Source organism: Pleurodeles waltl, chromosome 3_1 (assembly GCF_031143425.1).
Source record: "Pleurodeles waltl isolate 20211129_DDA chromosome 3_1, aPleWal1.hap1.20221129, whole genome shotgun sequence".
Lineage (NCBI taxonomy): Eukaryota > Metazoa > Chordata > Amphibia > Caudata > Salamandridae > Pleurodeles > Pleurodeles waltl.
In genome coordinates, this window is record NC_090440.1 from 1,316,427,212 (window position 1) to 1,316,447,707 (window position 20,496).

A 20,496-nucleotide genomic window follows, 5' to 3' on the forward strand; every position below is an offset into this window, starting at 1 on the left:
CTGTGGCCATCCCCAACAGCCATTCCACACTGTGCACAAAGCAAGGGCTTGAGCTGAATCACCTACCTCACCTACCAGAACCCCACAGCATGGCTTGTGGCCATGCCCAGCACTACTGGACCAACTACCCAGCCCTCAACCCAGACCCCCAGTGCACCGCGGCCATGCTCAGATGACAGGGCGCAAGGACTACAGCCATGCCTTGTCTCAAATACAGCGACCACAGTTTCCACTATGCACAATTATACTGGGCAAGAGGGTTGGCCTGTTGTAATGCCCTTTGCCTAAAGTTCTGCCCTGTTTCAGTTTCTCCATCTTTTTAACAATTCTAGTTATCTCCATGACTGTTTTAGTACCCTGAAGGGAAAAGCAGTTTAAAAAATATCCATTCTGTTCATGAACGGAGACAAGTTCTCTACTAACCAAACATATTACATTTCACATTGTTTTGAATTAGAAAAAAACAACCCTTTGGTCCCTGTGGGGTTTACCAGGGTTCCCCTAGGGATCGGCTGTGCTCACCTTACGACATAGTTAGAGAAAATATTTTCAAAATGTGGTTCACAAAGTCGGCTCACAAACGGCCTGACAGCTGCCCAAGCCAATATGATCAGCTGTTCACAGCAAACCAGATTACAATTTCAGGTTGAAACTTCAGTTTGTAAGCCATTTGACAAACTCAAAAGATTCCATTGTTAAACCAATCCAATGGTACACATAAGAGAAGGTCTAATGTAGTCCTACTACTTTTTCCCAGATAGAGTCTTTCATATTTTTTTATTCTGAATGACCTACACAGGTACTGAGCAAAGCCTGACCTCCAATGCCCTGACTGACTGGCCAGTGGAATACACTGAACAGGATCTCAGTCAGATTTTTAAACTTGATAACTCCCTTCCGTGCGTCTTGCACAGAAACACGGGCCAGATGTATCAAACATTTTTGCGATCGCAAAAATGCATTTTGGTATAACAAGTCCAATTTGCAATTCAGTAACTTGTTCCCGAATCGCAAATTGGGTTTGCGACTACATATCGATTCGGTATTAGGAAGGGGCGTGTCAAGTGCTTCCCTTCCTAATACCGAATCGCAGAGGTATGTATGATTGTTTTGTGACCGTGAACGCGGTCGCAAAACAATCACAGTTACCACCTATTTCAAATTGGTGGTAACCCATTCGCAAAGAGGAAGGGGTCCCCAGGGGACCCCTTCCCCTTTGTGAATGCACGCAAAAACGTTTTTTAAGAGCAGGCAGTGGTCACGCGGACAACTGCCTACTCTTTAAAAATGAAAAGAAAACTTTTCCTTTTTCATTTTTAAACACATCCCGTTTTCCTTTAAGGAGAACGGTCTGCATTTAAAAGAAAAAAGATTGCTTTACTTAAAAGCAATCACAGACATGGTGGTCTGCTGAGCCCAGCAGGCCACCATCCCTGTGATTGTAGCCATTTGCAATGGCTCGCAAATTGCGCCCTACCTCATGAATATTAATTAGGTAGGTCCATTTGCGAGCCCTTGCGATTGCTTAAATGCGATTCGCTCAAAATTGCAATTAGGTAATCGCTATTGTGAAGAATGATACATCTGGCCCCACATCCCTACTAGTACTTGACTTTCATCTGTGTTCCTCTGGGTCTTTGAGTGTGAAGATACCAAAATATATGGATTTTCAATGTGATGGGATGTCCAAAGCGATAAAATAGGTGCAGTGGGTTTGGGAAATTTAATAAGCAACTGAAACTGAATTGCAGGTTTAAGGTAACTGTATTCTGGTCACAGGTATCACCCTTGGACAGTATGGAAAGGTATCACAACCATATATGTTTAACATCGACGCATCATGAGGTTTCTGTTGCTGGGTAGACTTCCCTCACCTTAAATAGGTGAAAGATTGTGTTGAACAACGTTTGGCCAAGTGTTTGCATATTTTCCAAAATATGGAAATTCCTTCCAGTCACTCTCACGCACAAACATATCCCTGCCAGTGCTTTAACCCAAGTTTGTTTATCGGGGCGTCCTCAGTTTGGACACACCAGACATGTCTGGGTTTTCTATAGGATCGGGTGCCCATAGGTAATAAACTGGTTGCAATAAATTTGTAAAATCTGGAAAGCAACTGAAATGAAAATGCTGGTTTGGGTACCTAATTGTGATTGTAGGGATCCATCCTTGGCTGTAAGAAAATATACGTCAACCACATATTTTTGCCATCCTAAAGGTTATATTACCCAAACCACATATTTGTAACATCCTAAGGTTTGTACACTGGGTGTTACACTTTCCTCAGCCTGAATGACTGCTCAGAAGATCACGCTAGACATGGCGTTTGTCAGGTTTTAAGCGTCTTGTTCCAAATCATGGCAATTCACTCCAATCCCCCTCATGCAGAAAAATATCCCTGACAAGGCGTGACCCCAACCTTTACTACTCTGCATTTCCGGCGTGTGAGAGACAAGACATTTATAGGTTTGCCTACAGGTGCAGTGTGCCCACAGGAGATTAAAAGAAGCCAAAGATTAACCTAAAATAAAACATCAACAGGGAGGGCAAATACATCCGATACAGGTGCAGAAGGCATTACATATGACATCAGTGAAACAGAGATGTGGACATTTGCACTTGTCACATAAACAGTAGGGGGAAATGGGGGGGGGGCAAGCAGTGATGAGAACCTCTCTCATGCTGAGGTGCTTGGCAGGAGAAATGGTCTGACAAGCTGCTTTCGACTTCAAGGGGACTCATGCTGGAGGGGGGAGAGCGGTCAATCCGTGTCAGCCCTTGAAACTGTGCCGGTCTCCTGCACACGCACTGCTCGTAGCTCATCAGCTGGGAACAAATGTGCTGGGGACAAGATCGTATCAGCATTAGCTCCCAGTGGCAGCTGGTGATTCCAAAAAGTAGTGGGGAGGAAGTCCATACACAGAATTACACCATGCAGTTGAGGAAACCTGATACCTGATTTTTTCAGGGAGCGTCTGGCAGGGAAGAGAGGGTGAACACGTTCATTTTTACACAACTTAAATAGTTTTCTTCGACCTTCAGAGGATGAAAGGTTGAGTGGAGCACTGGAGTTGAAATCATGGGGTCAAATACAGATCATCAGACTTGTCAGAAGGCTTAGTGGATGCATTAGTCCAATGAGCCTTGGAACCCAGCTATGAGGCAAGAGGCCTCTGACTGACCAGATTCCCTTAAAACATTCACCAGTATTCCCTGTATATGTTCAGCACAATTTCTCATCAACTCACATTTATCCATCCAACTATACACTCTCATTCCTCCACTGAACTATATACTCCCATCCACATACTCGCTCATTCTGCTGTTCACCCACTCATTCACACACTCAATCATACATTTGCATCAAGCTACCCTCCCACTCATTCACCTAATTCACATTGCCTTACCCTCTCACTGTTGTATTTTCAGTGTTTGAAATATGTTATTGGAGGCAGTAGGTTGCATTTCAGTCAATTAATTGTGTTTTAACAAGCTTTTGTCTACCTATGTTATCCTCCCCAGTCCCCATAGTCATCCGCCCAGTTACTCATTATCATTCCCCTACCAACCCCATTCAACAATGACTTCACTTTCTCCCACCTTTTATCATTCACCTACCTACTCACGCCCACCCATTTGCATCAAGCTTTCCACTGGCATTCACATAATTCATATACCCAGTCGTCATATTTACCTATGCACACAGTCAACACCCATATTCAATTCTCACCCATTCACACAAACCCACCAAACCACTCACTGAGTGACCAGCAATTACAATCATAAAAGGTTACACTAAGTAGCCTTGTTAGTGCTTGTTTTCTCATCCCTGCAGATCACATCTCGGTGCCCGCTGCCAGAACAATAAGCACATATAACCTGCAATGGAGATAAAACAACCACATGTAATTGTGGCAGTAAAGAGTTTTGCACTGCCTCATTAGTACTGCAGAGAAGACATCAGTTAGAAAGGAAAAGAAAAAGAAACGAGAGAAGAAACAGATTTTTACTTCTTTCTCCAAACTTACTTGTGCAGTTTTTTTGAGGCAGCTGCTGATCTGCTCCTCTTTCTCATAAAGGTTACGTTACACCACATCTTTGTTTTTATTTAACATTTTTACAGCTTTTCATGTGGTAGTCCCAGAGATGAACACATCCTGTTTCAATACTTTCTGATCTTCACTAAACTAAGTCCTCCAGCATAAAAATTTGTAAATCTCTCACCTCAAATACAGTGTTTTTTCAGTCGCATTTATACTGTATGACAAATGTTCCAGGCTGTTTCCTGCTTCACAAGTAAAACTCCCCTTTTTTTTCCCTAAGTTATTCAGGATGGGATCTAGGCTTTTCATACATGCTGACATGCTGTGCTGAGCATGAATGTACTCAGAAATACACTAAATCAAGCGTGAACTGTGAAACTTCATGAACTCACCCCTTCTCATCTCGTCACAGGGTGGGGTTTGGTCAGTGAAGCTTGCTGGCCCCACCTCACCCTGTGCCGAGTTATGAAAGGGTGGGGTAACTGCTGTGATTGGCACGCAAACTTGCAGAGCCCAGGCTTGAAAGCTAAACGCCCAAGGCTGTTTTTAATGGGCACTCTGGATGAAGGAGGAGAAATAAAAGCAACGTCACGGCGCTGCAAGGAAAAACCAGGGCTGTGCATGGATAAGCCCTGCTAGTGCGGAATCAGGCACATTCTCACGAAGGGGCACGTCTTGCAAAAATGCCTCGTAATGTAACCTCGTCGTTTTGTTTTTGTTTAGTGAAACTTTAATTCTACGAAGCTATGAAAGCAAAGGGGGCGTAGCCCCTGCGCCCATACACAGGAGCCGCTGTTGTTAGCTCCCAGTAGGCCGTAAGCTGCGCCTGGTAATAGATCGCATCACAGAGTCACCCAATCTTGCACGGTGTCCTGCTCCTACTCTAGTGCAGCACCACCTGGCGTTTCAGTAGTAATAGCAGCATGGCTACCAGAATGCACGTGGCTGTGGGGGCATTTTTCACGTTTCCCAGCAGCGCGACTCTCATACTATCTATAGAATCAAACAGCTCTTGCCTCAAGCTCCGAGTCCTTTGCCAGCCCCACGCCAGGTGGAGAAACCCGGTTCTGGGCACCGTGCAGGCAGCGCACATCCTCAATTAGCCACATTCGGAATAACCGTTCCAGAGTACGATACAGTCTGACAAGAACTTAAACTGCACTAGGCACAGTCGGTAATTGGGTGACAATGCCTTGGACTGAGCGCAGCAATTTCGCCATTGAGCTTCAGTGAGAGGCATACACCAGGGACCAGTACTGGAGTAGCTCTCTGCATTCCTGTTCACAATTTAGGGCCAGATGTAGCAAAGGGTTTTACCCATTCTGTGTCTATGGGAAAATGTGTTTGTACATATGGCCCTAAGTTATTAGTTTGCACAGTGAGGGCAATGTGATAAACTCCTCAAGTACCTGAAACACGGGAGAGGTCACCGGGACAACGGCATGAAGCACGCAGACAACTGCAAGGCAGCTGATAGTATGTGAGTATATCTAGTAGTGTCACTGCAGGGCTTTATAAGGCTTATTGTGCTATAATAAAGACAATGTCAGGTTAGATTGAGCTCATGGATGTCAATTGCAGGGAAGCACAATCTAAGACAACTTCGTGCATCAACTGTTATCGGGAGTGAGGGGTGACCTATGGTTGGCACTGAGGGGGCCAAAAAAAAAAAAGAGTCCAGGCACGCGCTGCTGATGTTTGCTCCAAGCCACACAGTACAGGCAACAGTGTCCACCTGCGCTCTCGGGCATTTGGGTGACGGTCCTGGTCCGGGCAGGTAATATTGGGTAAGAGTGGTAACAATCACGAGGCAATAAGTTTGGCAAGGATTTTATTGTAATCATGGGCAGGGGACAATCGGATTCGCAACCACGAGGGTCCTTTTCCGGTTTGAGGATCAAAGCTATCAATGCTTCACACAATGAGAAAGGAAGCACGCCTTCTGCATGGTACCCCTGGTAGAATGCTAGTAGGTGAGGGACAAGAATGTCTGCATAGTTCTTGTAAAAAGTGTCGGAATGGCCATCCAGACCTGGGGGTTTCACTCCCAGCAGGGTGCTGATGACCCGCTTGACCTTTTCTGCTGAGAACTGCTCATCCAAAAGCCGTCAATGGCCCTTGCCCAGCCAAAGTAGCTATAGCGAGTCAAAGTAGAGGTTGAGGTCCAGTGGCGGTTTGGTATGAGCCAACGTGTACAGCTTGGTAAAACAAAAAAACACCACTACTTCTTGGACTGCTGCATTCCCCGCATGTGTGCCATGCTGGTCATGTTCTAACTCGACAATGTACTCGCTTGCCTGGACCCACATAGCATAGCGGCAAGTGTCTTGCCAGCATGATCCCCTCTCCCCATAGAGTCTTGCGACAGATTCCTTGCCCAGATAATGTGTCTCCCGCTGTGCAACTTTCCCATATCCCCCTAGCTTATCTCGAACGGTGACGAGTAGAGATAGGTAATTACTTGCAAAGTATTGAAGCTTCAAGGAGCGGATTTCACTCTCCAGACACACCAGCTCGCCTCGCAGCGTGCGCCGTACACCTGCCTGTTTCACAATGCTAACACCCCAGTATTATTACCATAAAGGCCTCCCAGAGTGTGGGGTGTGAAGCCACTGAACTTTTATTGTGTTGGAAATATTCTTCTATTGCTGTTCTCACTTCCTGTTTCTCACTTCCTCATGAAAAACTTGATCAAGCAAGGCTTTCGCCGGGAGTCGCCAGGTAAAAAGCTTGTGGGATGAGAACCGGAGGGTGCAGTTCAAGCAGTATTGGGGCATGGTCAGAACGTGTCCGAAGCAAGTGTTCACTCTATGAGGTCAATGTATATATATTGGGCAAAGCAAGACAATAATCAGTACATGACCAAGTGGTATGTGAAGCAGCTATACATGTTCTCTCCATGCCTGGCCTTCCATAGGTCCAGTAAATAATTGTCAAACATTAGTAGTAATTGTCATGCTGCTGCTTTTGGGCGTGGTCGCTGGATGTCACTAGATTGGTCAAACCTGGTATCCAGGACTACAATGAAATCCCAACCCACAGAACTGCTTGTGGGCGTAGCGTGCCAGCTAGTTTCCACATCTACGAGAAGAAGTTAGGGTTGTTTGTGTTTGGTCCATAGACAGAGAGCAGTTGGATCAGGGGTTGTAGGAAAGTACCATCTTGCCTGGCATGTTACCCCCATATTTCACTGTATATATGTTGTTTTAGTTGTATGTGTCACTGGGACCCTGCCAGCCAGGGCCCCAGTGCTCATAAGTGTGCCCTGTATGTGTTACCTGTGTTATGACTAACTGTCTCACTGAGGCACTGCTAATCAGAACCTCAGTGGTTATGCTCTCTCATTTCTTTCCAAATTGTCACTAACAGGCTAGTGACCAATTTTACCAATTTACATTGGCATACTGGAACACCCTTATAATTCCCTAGTATATGGTACTGAGGTATCCAGGGTATTGGGGTTCCAGGAGATCCCTATGGGCTGCAGCATTTCTTTTGCCACCCATAGGGAGCTCTGACAATTCTTACACAGGACTGCCACTGCAGCCTGAGTGAAATAACATCCACGTTATTTCACAGCCATTTTACAATGCACTTAAGTAACTTATAAGTCACCTATATGTCTAACCTTTACCTGGTAAAGGTTGGGTGCTAAGTTACTTAGTGTGTGGGCACCCTGGCACTAGCCAAGGTGCCCCCACATTGTTCAGGGCCAATTCCCCGGACTTTGTGAGTGTGGGGACACCATTACACGTGTGCACTATACATAGGTCACTACCTATGTATAGCTTCACAATGGTAACTCCGAATATGGCCATGTAACATGTCTAAGATCATCGAATTGCCCCACCAATGCCATCCTGGTATTGGGGAGACAATCCCATGATTCCCCGGGTCTCTAGCACAGACCCGGGTACTGCCAAACTGCCTTTCCTGGGGTTTCACTGCAGCTGCTGCTGCTGCCAACCCCTCAGACAGGTTTCTGCCCTCCTGGGGTCCAGCCAGGCTTTGCCCAGGAAGGCAGAACAAAGGACTTCCTCAGAGAGAGGGTGTTACACCCTCTCCCTTTGGAATAAGGTGTCAGGGCTGGGGAGGAGTAGCCTCCCCCAGCCTCTGGAAATGCTTTCATGGGCACAGATGGTGCCCATCTCTGCATAAGCCAGTCTACACCGGTTCAGGGATCCCTCAGCCCTGCTCTGGCGCGAAACTGGACAAAGGAAAGGGGAGTGACCACTCCCCCGACCTGCACCTCCCCTGGGAGGTGCCCAGAGCTCCTCCAGTGTGCTCCAGACCTCTGCCATCTTGGAAACAGAGGTGCTGCTGGCACACTGGACTGCTCTGAGTGGCCAGGGCCAGCAGGTGACGTCAGAGACTCCTTCTGATAGGCTCCTTCAGGTGTTGCTAGCCTATCCTCTCTCCTAGGTAGCCAAACCTCCTTTTCTGGCTATTTAGGGTCTCTGCTTTGGGGAATTCCTTAGATAACGAATGCAAGAGCTCATCAGAGTTCCTCTGCATCTCTCTCTTCACCTTCTGCCAAGGAATCGACTGCTGACCGCGCTGGAAGCCTGCAAAACTGCAACAAAGTAGCAATGACGACCACTGCGACACTGTAACGCTGATCCAGCCGCCTTCTCGACTGTTTCCTGGTGGTGCATGCTGTGGGGGTAGTCTGCCTCCTCTCTGCACTAGAAGCTCCGAAGAAATCTCCTGTGGGTCGACGGAATCTTCCCCCTGCAACCGCAGGCACCAAAGAACTGCATCACCGGTCCTCTGGGTCTGCTCTCAGCACGACGAGCGAGGTCCCTTGAACTCAGCAACTCTGTCCAAGTGACTCCCACAGTCCAGTGACTCTTCAGTCCAAGTTTGGTGGAGGTAAGTCCTTGCCTCCCCACACCAGACTGCATTGCTGGGAACCGCGTGTTTTGCAGCTACTCCGGTTCCTGTGCACTCACCGAGGATTTCCTTCGTGCACAGCCAAGCCTGGGTCCCCGGCACTCTAACCTGCATTGCACGACCTCCTGAGTTGTCCTCCGGCAGCGTGGGACTCTCTTGTGCAACTTCGGGTGAGCACCGATTCACTCCACTTCGTAGTGCCTGTTCCGGCACTTCTGCGGGTGCTGCTTGCTTCTGAGTGGGCTCCTTCTCTTGCTGGGCGCCCCCTCAGTCTCCTCACGCAATTGGCGACATCCTGGTCCCTCCTGGGCCACAGCAGCATCCAAAAACCCTAACCGCGACCCTTGTAGCTAGCAAGGTTTGTTTGCGGTCTTTCTGCAGGAAAAAACTTCTGCACGACTCTTCACGACGTGGGGCATCCATCCTCCAAAGGGGACGTTTCTAGCCCTTGTCGTTCGTGCAGAATCCTCAGCTTCTACCATCCGGTGGCAGCTTCTTTGCATCCACAGCTGGCATTTCCTGAGCATCTGCCCACTCCCGACTTGATCGTGACTTTTGGACTTGGTCCCTTTGTTCCACAGGTACTCTCGTCTGGAAATCCATTGTTGTTGCATTGCTGGTGTTGGTCTTTCCTGCAGAATTCCCCTATCACGACTTCTGTGCTCTTTGGGGAACTTAGGTGCACTTGGCACCCACTTTTCAGGGTCTTGGGGTGGGCTATTTTTCTAACCCTCACTGTTTTCTTACAGTCCCAGCAACCCTCTACGAGGTAACATAGGTTTGGGGTCCATTTGTGGTTCGCATTCCACTTCTAGAGTATATGGTTTGTGTTGCCCCTATCCCTATGTGCCCCCGTTGCATTCTATTGTGACTATACATTGTTTGCACTGTTTTCTATTGCTATTACTGCATATTTTGGTATTGTGTACATATATCTTGTGTATATTTGCTATCCTCATACTGAGGGTACTCACTGAGATACTTTGGCATATTGTCATAAAAATAAAGTACCTTTATTTTTAGTATATCTGTGTATTGTGTTTTCTTATGATATTGTGCATATGACACTAGTGGTACTGTAGGAGCTTCACTCGTCTCCTAGTTCAGCCTAAGCTGCTCTGCTAAGCTACCTTTTCTATCAGCCTAAGCTGCTAGACACCCCTATACACTAATAAGGGATACCTGGGCCTGGTGCAAGGTGTAAGTACCCCTTGGTACTCACTACAAGCCAGTCCAGCCTCCTACAGGGGTCCCCTGCAATGTGCCTGCTGCCAGCACATATCTGCCCTGTGGTTCATAAAGAGTACAGCACACGTGCCATATGGTCACCCCTTGCATATTAATATGGTGAATCCATGGGAATAATTGGAGTAATGAGCCATATGGCACTCCCCCACCCAGACCGCCAGCAGGAGAGTCTTAGTCTCATCTGTGAGATACAACACCTGCAACTTGAGACTGTCAATTCAATTCAATTCGGTTTTATTTCGGCGAAATAATGCCCTTAAAGCAAGTCTGTCACAAAATCTTCGATACAAGCACATTATAAAAAATATAAAAACATAACACCATTAAATTCTGAAAACTAATTAAAAAGATTTCATCCACAAGCTTATGAATAACATTTCACAAAATTTAAAATATAAATTGACTTGCAATATGTACACTCGGGACACTGGAGCAAGTTAAGGCATATTTACAAGTGCAATTCTTCATAGAAAAGAGTGACGTGGGCCTTTTCCACCACACTGTAACCCACGCTACAAGCAACAAAGTGTACAAAGTTTTGTTCATTTGCCAGTAGTAGACTCCCAACCTATAATTTCGTTCTAAACGCAAGACGTTTTGCCCTGGCAATTAAAATTTCCTGTACAAAAAATAAATGTATGTATATATATATATATATACATTTATGTACATAAATTAAGAATATAAAAGGGCACCATTATAAACGACTTATTAAAATTTATACATTGGTAGTCAAGAATTTAGTTCTGATGTGCCATATTGCCACACATTTTTTTGCCAACGTGCATGCCTCAGTCCTGTGTGGATTTGTTCTGCAAATCCTAAGGGCTGAGTGCTGATCTCGAATACCCAAGGACTTGAGAGAGACCTAATACAGAATATCATCTGCCTATTATACGCAGGACAGTGGAATAGAATGTGGGCAATATTCTGTGGTCATACATCCAGTGCTTAATTTGTGCTTGTTGTTTCTGGTGCTGAGCACCAGCACTTATTTTTGAGGGCCGGGGCTTACTCTTCTGCCTCAAGCATTTGCTGTGAGCAAAAGACACATGTGGGAAAGAGGGAGGAAGGGAAAAACGAAAAAGCGTCACAAAGGGAGAAAGTAGAAAGCTGCTTGAGTGAGCTGACGTGGCAGGGAGTGGCTTTTTATGGATTGAAGAGGCCTGAGATGTCCTCAGGATTATGCTCCCTCAGGATTCTGTGCTCGCACATTTAATTGCAGCAGCTGCATGCCTAAAAGGAGGGCTTTGGGCACCGGCACATTTTAAATTACAAATTAAGCACTGCATACATCCCACTGGGCAAAGATCTACTCGACATTCAGATTGCTTCCATCTAGAAGTAAAGGCCCATAAAGGTAGGGATCCAATTCTGAACCTGATGTAAAGTGCACGTGCATGAGGTACTAAAATCATATCAAGATAAGGCTCAAATTCATAGTGGCACTTAACTAATATGAAACTATCAGTTAAACTTGCAGGCAAAACTGATGCTAACCGTGCAACTATCGGATTCGTCCAAAATGCATCCTTCAAAGTTTGGATAGCACTCTTTGGAAGATGCAAAGGGTCTGACCAAAACAATCCTAACCCCAGGGTAGACAAGGCCTTTTTCACGTATCTGCACCATGGAATTTTTTCATTTTGCGGGGCAGCTAGCACCACTCTTAACTATATTCTATACGGGTCTAAAACATCTGGGGATCATATTCTTATCCAATACTGCAGTGACCTCATGGTGGCTATATCTGCAATCGAATGTAAATTCAGATCCATTGGGATAGGAAGTGTGGGGGAGCTCAAAAGGATTTTTAGCAGGGTCTTAAGAAAAAAGTTCTCCGCTCTCTCTTCGTCTTGTAATTTGCCATTCCCCCATAGCTCAGCACCATAGAGGACGACTCCTCTGGCTTGGCTTTTATACATCTCCATTGCTGGTGTAATAGAGAAACTGGGGGATCTACCGGCAAATCTCAAAATACCCCCTGCTTTTTGTTTGAGACTTAGTGCATTTTCACAATTCAGCTTCCCACTTATGCGCATCCTCCAACCTTATTCCCAGATTTTCGAAATCTGGAACTCTTTATAAAATATTACCATCCAGCGATATCATTTTCTTCACTCTACGTTTAGGGTCACCAAACACCATGTATTCGGTTTTGGTGGCGTTAATTTGTATGCCAAACTCCCTACAAAACCCCGAAAATTTCTCAAGGAGTCTATCAAGGCCAAGAGCGGTTTGGGAAAGCAGGAGAGTGTCATCCACAAACAAGAGGCACGGGGTATTTACACCGCTTCATTTTGGAGCATCATTTTCACAGTCAGAGATACTGGATGCAAGCATTTATAAAGAGTAAAAAAAACTGTAGGAGCCAGCACACATCCCTGTCTCAACCCCTCCTGTAATGGAATTACCCCCGTCAGTTGACCATTCGTACCCCCACCTTACTCTGGCATAACTATCAGAATATAACTCCTGAGTCAACTTTATCAAAGCGCCTGAAATTCCAGCCCTACCCAGGATCTCCCATAGTTTATGTCAAGAGACCAAATCAAAGGGAGACTTAAGATCCACAAAAGTGGCAAAAAGTCTTCCAGCATCCAGGTCAACTGTTTTCCATTTGATTTTAAGAAAGCGGAAGACCTGGTCTATTGTGCTTGTCCTCTGCCTAAAGCCCGCCTGCAGGTGGGATAAAATATTGTTTTCCTCCAACCAATCCTTAAGCCTACCCAGGACCTGATAAGAAAAAATCTTCTGCAAATTATCTAAAAGACTCATAGGTCTATAATTTCCCAGGACTGATCTATCCCTTTTTTCTGAATTGGGACAATTATTGCACCTTTCCAAGAGCAAGAGGGATTACAGCCTGCCAAAACTGCATTGGACACATTATTTATGTAAGGTCCCCAAAAACTTAAATCAGACTTAAACAAATCAGATGGAATTCCATCTAAGCCAGGCGCCTTTCCCGATTTTTGTGCTCTGATAGCTGACACAGTCTCTCTTAGAGTAAACGGGGTGAGCATGTCTGCACCCAGACTAGCAATCTTTACTATGCTCTTTGTGCTTACAGAAGGCACAATCTCCTGTCTGTAGAGTACAGTAAAATAATGCGACCAAACACCAGCAGGAATATGGCAGTCAGGTCTAAAGTTTACATTCCGTCCTTCATGAGCACTCAATGACTAAAACCGCTTGGGATTATTTTGGTTTGCTGCTAATAGCAATTCCTGCCAGGTTATCTCTTCCCATTTGCTCTTAACTGTCGTTATTATGAGAGCATACTTGCGCCTTGTAAGAATTGTCCTTTCTGTATCTTTTGAATGTATTGCATCCAAGAGTCTGTCTTAGCAATTCAACATGCTTTGTTAAATCATTTACAGTTATCTTCTTTCAGCAGCAATCTTCCCTTACTCACTTTGAAGAATAAATCTTTTAGGGAAGAAAAGAGTTCTACATGAGTAGCCAAATTTTGGTTTGGTGTGCATATGGAGGGTGTAGCATATAATTTATTGATGGAGACTAAGGTGATCATTACGTACATGGCGGTCTGGACCGCCATGCCGGCGGTGGAAGTAATTTTTGCCAACGGCGTGGCGGTGCAGACCGCCACAGATGAAACACTGCCACCACGAGGCTCCCGCCACCAGGCAGCCTGGCGGTGGCGGCGTTTCAGCACTGCCCTCCAGATAATGAGTTTGATTCCACCAGCCTTTCCCTGGCAGTTTACACCACCAGGGAAAGGCTGGTGGAATGAGTGACTCGGGCCCCCAGCACTGACCATGCACTTGGCATAGGCAGTGCACGGGCCCCCATGCACAGCACCGTCACGCATTTCACTGCCCAATTTACGGGCAGTGAAATGCACGACGGGTGCTGCTGCACCGGCCGCACTGACACATTACCGCCGGCTCCATTTGGAGCCGGCGTCAATGTTCAGGCCCTGTTTCCTGCTGGGCCGGCAGGCGGAACACTGTTTCCGCCCACCGGCGCAGCTGGATGTTCATAATGTGGCTGGTTGGGGGTTCTGTGCGCTGGTGGTCTTCTGTCGACTGTCAGCACGGATCTTGGCGGGGAAACCTGCCGAGATCGTAATGAGGGCCTAAATCATGCAATTTAACCAATAATTTGTTAGAGTTTGTAAAGTTCTCCCATTTTATGGCACATATGTTGTTTGACACCGTTATGGGAGGCAAACCCTCATAATCTCGCTGGATGTTATTTATCGTGGAAAAACACTTGACACTCCACCAAAATAGAAGAGTGATCACTGTTGCATTGCTCTCCCACCATAAGATCTTTAAATTCATGCCAGATCCTTACGTCAATGAGCACAAAGTCAATAGAGCTGCTATAAGACCCTCTAAAAAACGTAGGATTTGCGGAGGAATCTGAAGGAAAACGCCTATTACCTAACCGGGGACCCTGCATTATCATAAAGTCAATGACTTGAAGGGCCCTGGTACTTGATTTAGGTTGCTTCCTTAGCGCTGAAAAATGTGAAATTCCCCACATAAGATCCTCTGCCTGGGTTAGCTCAGAAAAGAGGGAGTTAGGCTCTAGGGACACATTTTAATCCCCTGCTACAATAAAAAAATGTGAGGGACAGAATTCCTAAACCAAGGCACTCAACACACTGATGGTATTAGAGGTTTGACTCGGGCACCAGGTCTATTGTAAATATGAACACATAAAAGCCTAGATCCATGCTTTAGCTTAATTGAAACTGCCAATATATCGAGTAAGTTAACGTATATTTCTTCCAGTTCACCCACCTGGGAGATTTTTATCCAAGTGACAAGGCCCACACCTGCTCGCCCTGATACTGAGGGACTAGCCTTCTTACAAAATGAGGTAAACCCCTATCTGTAGACATTTGAGGTGGGCCAAGTTTCCTGGAATAAACAAATGTTAAAATTATCAATAAACTTATTACGTATACCAACAACATTCAGTGAAATCAGTGCAGGATTCATAGGCCCAGGGCCCCTAGTCTCTCTCAGTGGTATTTCAAAGTTAAGGTTTGGATTTGGCTGTTCATAACTGTCAGCCGAGTTTCGATCTTCTACAAAGAAAGAGCTCCTGGGAGAAGACAATTCAAAGTGTGGTTGAAATTTTATCTGAGATGTACCCCCGTTAAGAGAGAAATTGTTGTGGGGATGGGTAGGTAAAGAGCACAGTCAATCGGTATCAAAAAGATCCGCTAATTGCAATGTTCTCGAAGGGTTGTGTGCCCTAACCAAGTCTATCCATTGCATTCCAAGAATCTTGGAATGCTCCTTCGCAGAAGAGATTGGATCATGGGTCCCATATGGGTGGGTGCATTAATCACAGTTGGGATTGAAGTATTAAGTCCCATATCAATAGGCCCATTACTTGCGACAGTGGGTGCCCCCTTACTCCGTGTGACTTAATGGTCTCCCAGTGGGCTCTGCCTTTCAGTCGAATTTGCACATTCCAATAATCAAAGAATGCGTCTTCACCGATGGAGCTGAAGCCGTGGGTATCATCTTATCTTGCCCAATACTCGTATTAGAAGATGCCCCCTGAGCCAATATTACTCTCTCCTGCTCTTAAAAACAATGGATGAGCCACTTCTGAGTGGGTCGCGCATCTCTAGTGACAATAACCCTTTTACCAGCTCGGGACAAGCGAGCATTAGCTCTACGGTATCCCAGCACCCCGGGTTTTCTGGATAGCACTTGACTGAAATTATATCTGAGCATATAATGAATTGACATTGCCTAACATGCCTTATCCAATGGATAACTTTGTTCTTTAGTGAGAGGCTATCTTCTTGTGTGGTAGAGGATACTACAGGAACTTTACACATGTAAATTGGATAACCATTGGTGTTATTCTTGGGAAAATGACAACACTTAAGAAGAATCACATGCCAAGCTCTCACAGAAGCAGATCGTAGGTAGTGAGCACTTTTGTACATTAACACCCTGGTTATTAAAACTAGCCAAGAGTACTCTTGACCTAGCATCAAGCCTATAAGAGTCCTTACTCGCCATATTTCTTTGATAAGTGCGAGTGGGGAGCATGGAATTTGAGCCTTCAGTATAGGCATCTTCATTATTCCTCTTCCCTGCAGTGTGTCGAAGGAGAGTGAGGGTCTCCATCAACATTTGTTTTAAGTCCTTTATCTCCTCTTTTAGGCTGGAAATGGTGGTAACCACATCTTCCTGTGGGAAGGCTCCAACGGGCTCAGAAGTAGGTATTTCGGTGTTTGGGTCAAGATTACTAGATCCTAACAGTTGATCTGGAGCACTCAATGGCAAAAAACAATTAGAACAAGGGATTTCATGAATAATTGCGCTGCATGTTATGGCGTTCTCAACATTTGTGGGTAAGGAATTGATATTCAAAGTTGCTAAAATAGATCGTCATGTTCCCCTTGAATAGGCAAAGCTTCTGTAGGATCTCTTCTGCGATCAGAGTCACCCTTGATAGACATTTTTGGTTTAAAAAAAGACGAAAGAGAGATGGTATTTGTTATGTTTTAACGGCTCTTTCCGTCGAGGGATTAGTAAACGGGGAATGATGTTAATTCCCCCCGTGATGGTAATCCTCGATGGTAGAGTCCGTGACGTTACTAATTACTTAATTGTTTGATTAATGGATGGTGTGGGTAATAAATACCCTGGGGAGGCTTTCCCCAGTGTGTGGAGCATCGGAGGAGCGTGTGGAGTGCTTTTCTTTCCCGTGGTGTTGTTCTTCAGTCACAACAGATTGGCGACGAGGGTGGCTGCCCTGTCTTGATTCTCCTGCTTCGTGCTGGAGGGGGGTTGCAGTGCCTGGAGGCTGCTGCCTGCCCAGTGTGGAGTTTTTCCGGTTTGGACTGCTGCCTGGGGATTTCGCTGTTTTCTTTTCTCTTGCTTCAGTGCTGGTGCTGGGGTTTTGGTGCCCTCCAGTGCTGATGTCCTGGGAGGTGCAATTTTTTTTTGTTTCCAAGGATATGTTTCCGGACTTTGGGGGGGGCAGTGTGATTGCTGCCTCTTCTTTTGGATTTTGTGGCTGGTGTCATTATGGCATCTATCCCTGCATTGGAGCCTTTCGTGATTGATGGCCCTCCATCTGCTCTTGCTGCCCGGAGGAAAGAATGGGTGGATCGTTTAGAGACTTATTTTGCTGCCACAGCTGTGGAAACTGATCGACGCCGTCCTTTGTTGTTACATCTTGGGGGTGCGGCAGTTCATAAGCTGGGACGATCTGTGGTGGAGGAGGGTCCGCCATATACTTATCAATCATTGAAACAGGCACTGACTGCGCATTTTGAGCCTTTGGCAAATCCCGATTATGAAAGGTTTCTGCTGCGACAAGCGAGGCAATTTCCGCATGAGTCAGTGGATGCTTTTTTTGCTAGGCTTAAGGAGTTAGCTCGCACTTGCACCTTGGTGGATGTGGAGGATGAAGTGCGTGCGCAGTTTATACAGGGGTGTGCCTCTGTGAAGTTAAGGGAACATATATTACAAGTACCTGGGATGTCAATGGTGAATATCCTCACGTTGGGACGATCTAAAGAACTTTCCAAGGAGCGTGCAGCTCACATGGAAGCAGCATTACAGACTCAGGTAAAAGTGGAACCGGTGAATGTTGTCAATACTACACCTGGGGAGAGGAGGAAGTATAAATCAAGGACTTCTACGTTGCCCCGTTTTTGTTATTCTTGTGGGGGTCCTTTTCCTCATCAAGGGGTGTGTCCGGCGCAAGGCAAGACATGTTCTAATTGCCAGAAGCTCAATCATTTTGCGAAAGTCTGTAAATCCATGTCCCGTTCTCGACCACAGAAAGTTAAGACTGTTCAATCGGTGCAGCCGGTCATTGTCATGGATGATGATGATTTGGATGATGATGGGAACGGTGATGGTACAGTCTATATGATACATGCACTGCAGCCTGGTGGGCATCCTAGGAAGCGAGTGCCAAGATGTTCAGTCTTATTGGCTGGTCACAAGGTTGACGCGCTAATTGATACTGGTGCTTCTATCAATGTTATAGCAACTTCAGTTTTGCAGTGTATTCCTTTTCAGCCCCATTTACGGCCTACCACAACTCAGGTTTACACATTTGGATCTGCAAAGCCTTTGCCGTTGGCGGGGGTGTTTACTGCGTTATTGTCTCACGAAGGCCAGTCGATACCAGCAAAAGTGTTTGTTACCACTATGGGGTCAGACATGTTATTAAGCTGCCGGACTGCAGAACAGCTTAATCTTATATCCTTTGCCTTTAGTGTACATTTGGGGACTGTGGATAACTTACTGACGGAGTTTCAATCTTTGTTTGAAGGCATAGGTTGTTTGAAGGATCGTATGGTGCATTTACATATTGACAAAACTATACAACCCGTGGCTTTGAAGCATCGGAGGGTTGCATTCCATCTGAGGCCTAAGGTGGAGGAAGAGTTAAAGAAGTTGGAACTCGCTGATATTATTGAAAAGGTGGATGGACCTACACCTTGGGTGTCGCCCATTGTAGTTGCGAGGAAGCCCCGTCAGCCAGGGGAGGTGAGAATCTGTGTCGATATGCGCCTACCCAATGTCGCTATTAAGCGCGTGCGGCATTTGACACCTACTGTGGATGATCTTGTTGCTGAGGTGTCAGGGTCGAAATGGTTCTCGAAGATGGATTTAAGGGCTGGATACCATCAATTGCTATTACATCCGGATTCCAGGGACATTACAACGTTTTCGACTCATATGGGTCTTAGGCGCTATAAACGGTTAAGTTTTGGGATCTCTAGTGCCGCTGAAGTTTTTCAGGATACTATACGTGGAGTGCTTGCTGGTTTGACTGGGGTCATCAATGTCAGTGATGATATTTTGGTGCATGCGCCAAGTAAAGAAGTACATTTAGTACGACTGAGGGCCACATTTCAGAGACTCCATGAAAATGGTTTGACACTCCATAAAGAGAAGTGTTCCTTTTTACAATCAGAAGTGGCTTTCTTTGGATATCGGTTTTCGGGCGATGGAGTGTTGCCTGATCCAGATAAAGTTAAAGATATTCAAACTGCTTTGGCTCCCATTAATGTGTCTGGTGTTCGCAGTTATTTGGGTATGCTGAATTACTGTGGGCGCTTTATTAAGAATTTGACAACCTTGACGGCACCTTTGAGAGATCTCATTAAAGCTGGTACTATTTGGGAATGGGGGCCTGCTCAGGAAGCTGCTTTTCAGGCCACTAAATCGGCACTCTCTGAATATACCACCCTGGTTTATTTTGATCCTACTAAAGAATCGGAACTGTCGGTTGATGCTAGTCCTACAGGATTGGGAGCAGTGTTGGCCCAAAAACAGATGGACGGGGAATGGGCTCCTGTGGCATATGCCAGTAGAGCATTAACAGACACTGAGCAACGCTATTCACAGATTGAAAAGGAGGCTATTGCCGTACATTGGGGCTGTAGACACTTTCATCTATATTTGTATGGTCAGCCATTCGTTGTGCATACTGATCATAAACCTTTGATTCCGTTGTTTAATGGATCTTCGTCTAAGCCACCACCACGTATTGAGAAGTGGATTTTGCAACTACAAGATTATCATTTTTTTGTGGTATTTCGTCCGGGTAGTTTGAATCCTGCTGACTATCTATCACGACATGCCAGACCTGCTACATCCCGTGAAGTCGCAGATGCCGAGGATGTTGAGGAATATGTACGTATGATTGTGGAACGATCTCGCCCGTTGCCTATGTCTCTTGAGGACATTCGATCAGCCACGAAAGAGGACGAGTGCTTACAGTTGGTGATATCAGCTGTGGCATCTGGACAGTGGCATTCCCTTTTGAAGAATTTGGCTCTTAGGACAACGGCAGCACGTACCATGTTGTCCTCGTTACATAAAGTTCGGCATGAACTAGTTATGTCACCTGATGGATGTTTGTTGAGAGGACACAGGATTGTCATACCATTGGCATTGCAACAGTCGGTTGTGGATCTGGCTCATGCCTCCCATCAAGGCATGGTGAAAACTAAGACCAGATTGAGAAGTAAAGTGTGGTTCCCGGGACTGGATGATCATGTGGAGCGGGTGGTACGGCAGTGTATGATGTGTCAGGCTGTTGGTCCTGGTGAACGGCCTCCACCGATCATTACCGAGTCCATTCCTCCTGTTCCCTGGTTTAGAGCTAGTGCTGATTTTGGCAGTTTACCAGATGGTCGTCACACCTTTGTTGTGATAGATGATTTTTCAAAATATCCAGAGGTGGAAATCATTGACTCTGTGACTGCAGCTCAAGTCATTCCACGACTGGAAAAGATCATGGCCACTCATGGTCTATTGAAGGAGATTCGTACTGATAA

General features: G+C 45.8%; 1 protein-coding gene across 1 annotated transcript in view; it reads right to left on the bottom strand.

The window, feature by feature from the left end:
• The window catches only part of SLC49A4 (solute carrier family 49 member 4), a 390,034-nt gene that overhangs the window by 150,409 nt on the left and 219,129 nt on the right, over positions 1-20,496 (bottom strand). The gene's annotated exons all lie outside the window — the stretch shown is intronic.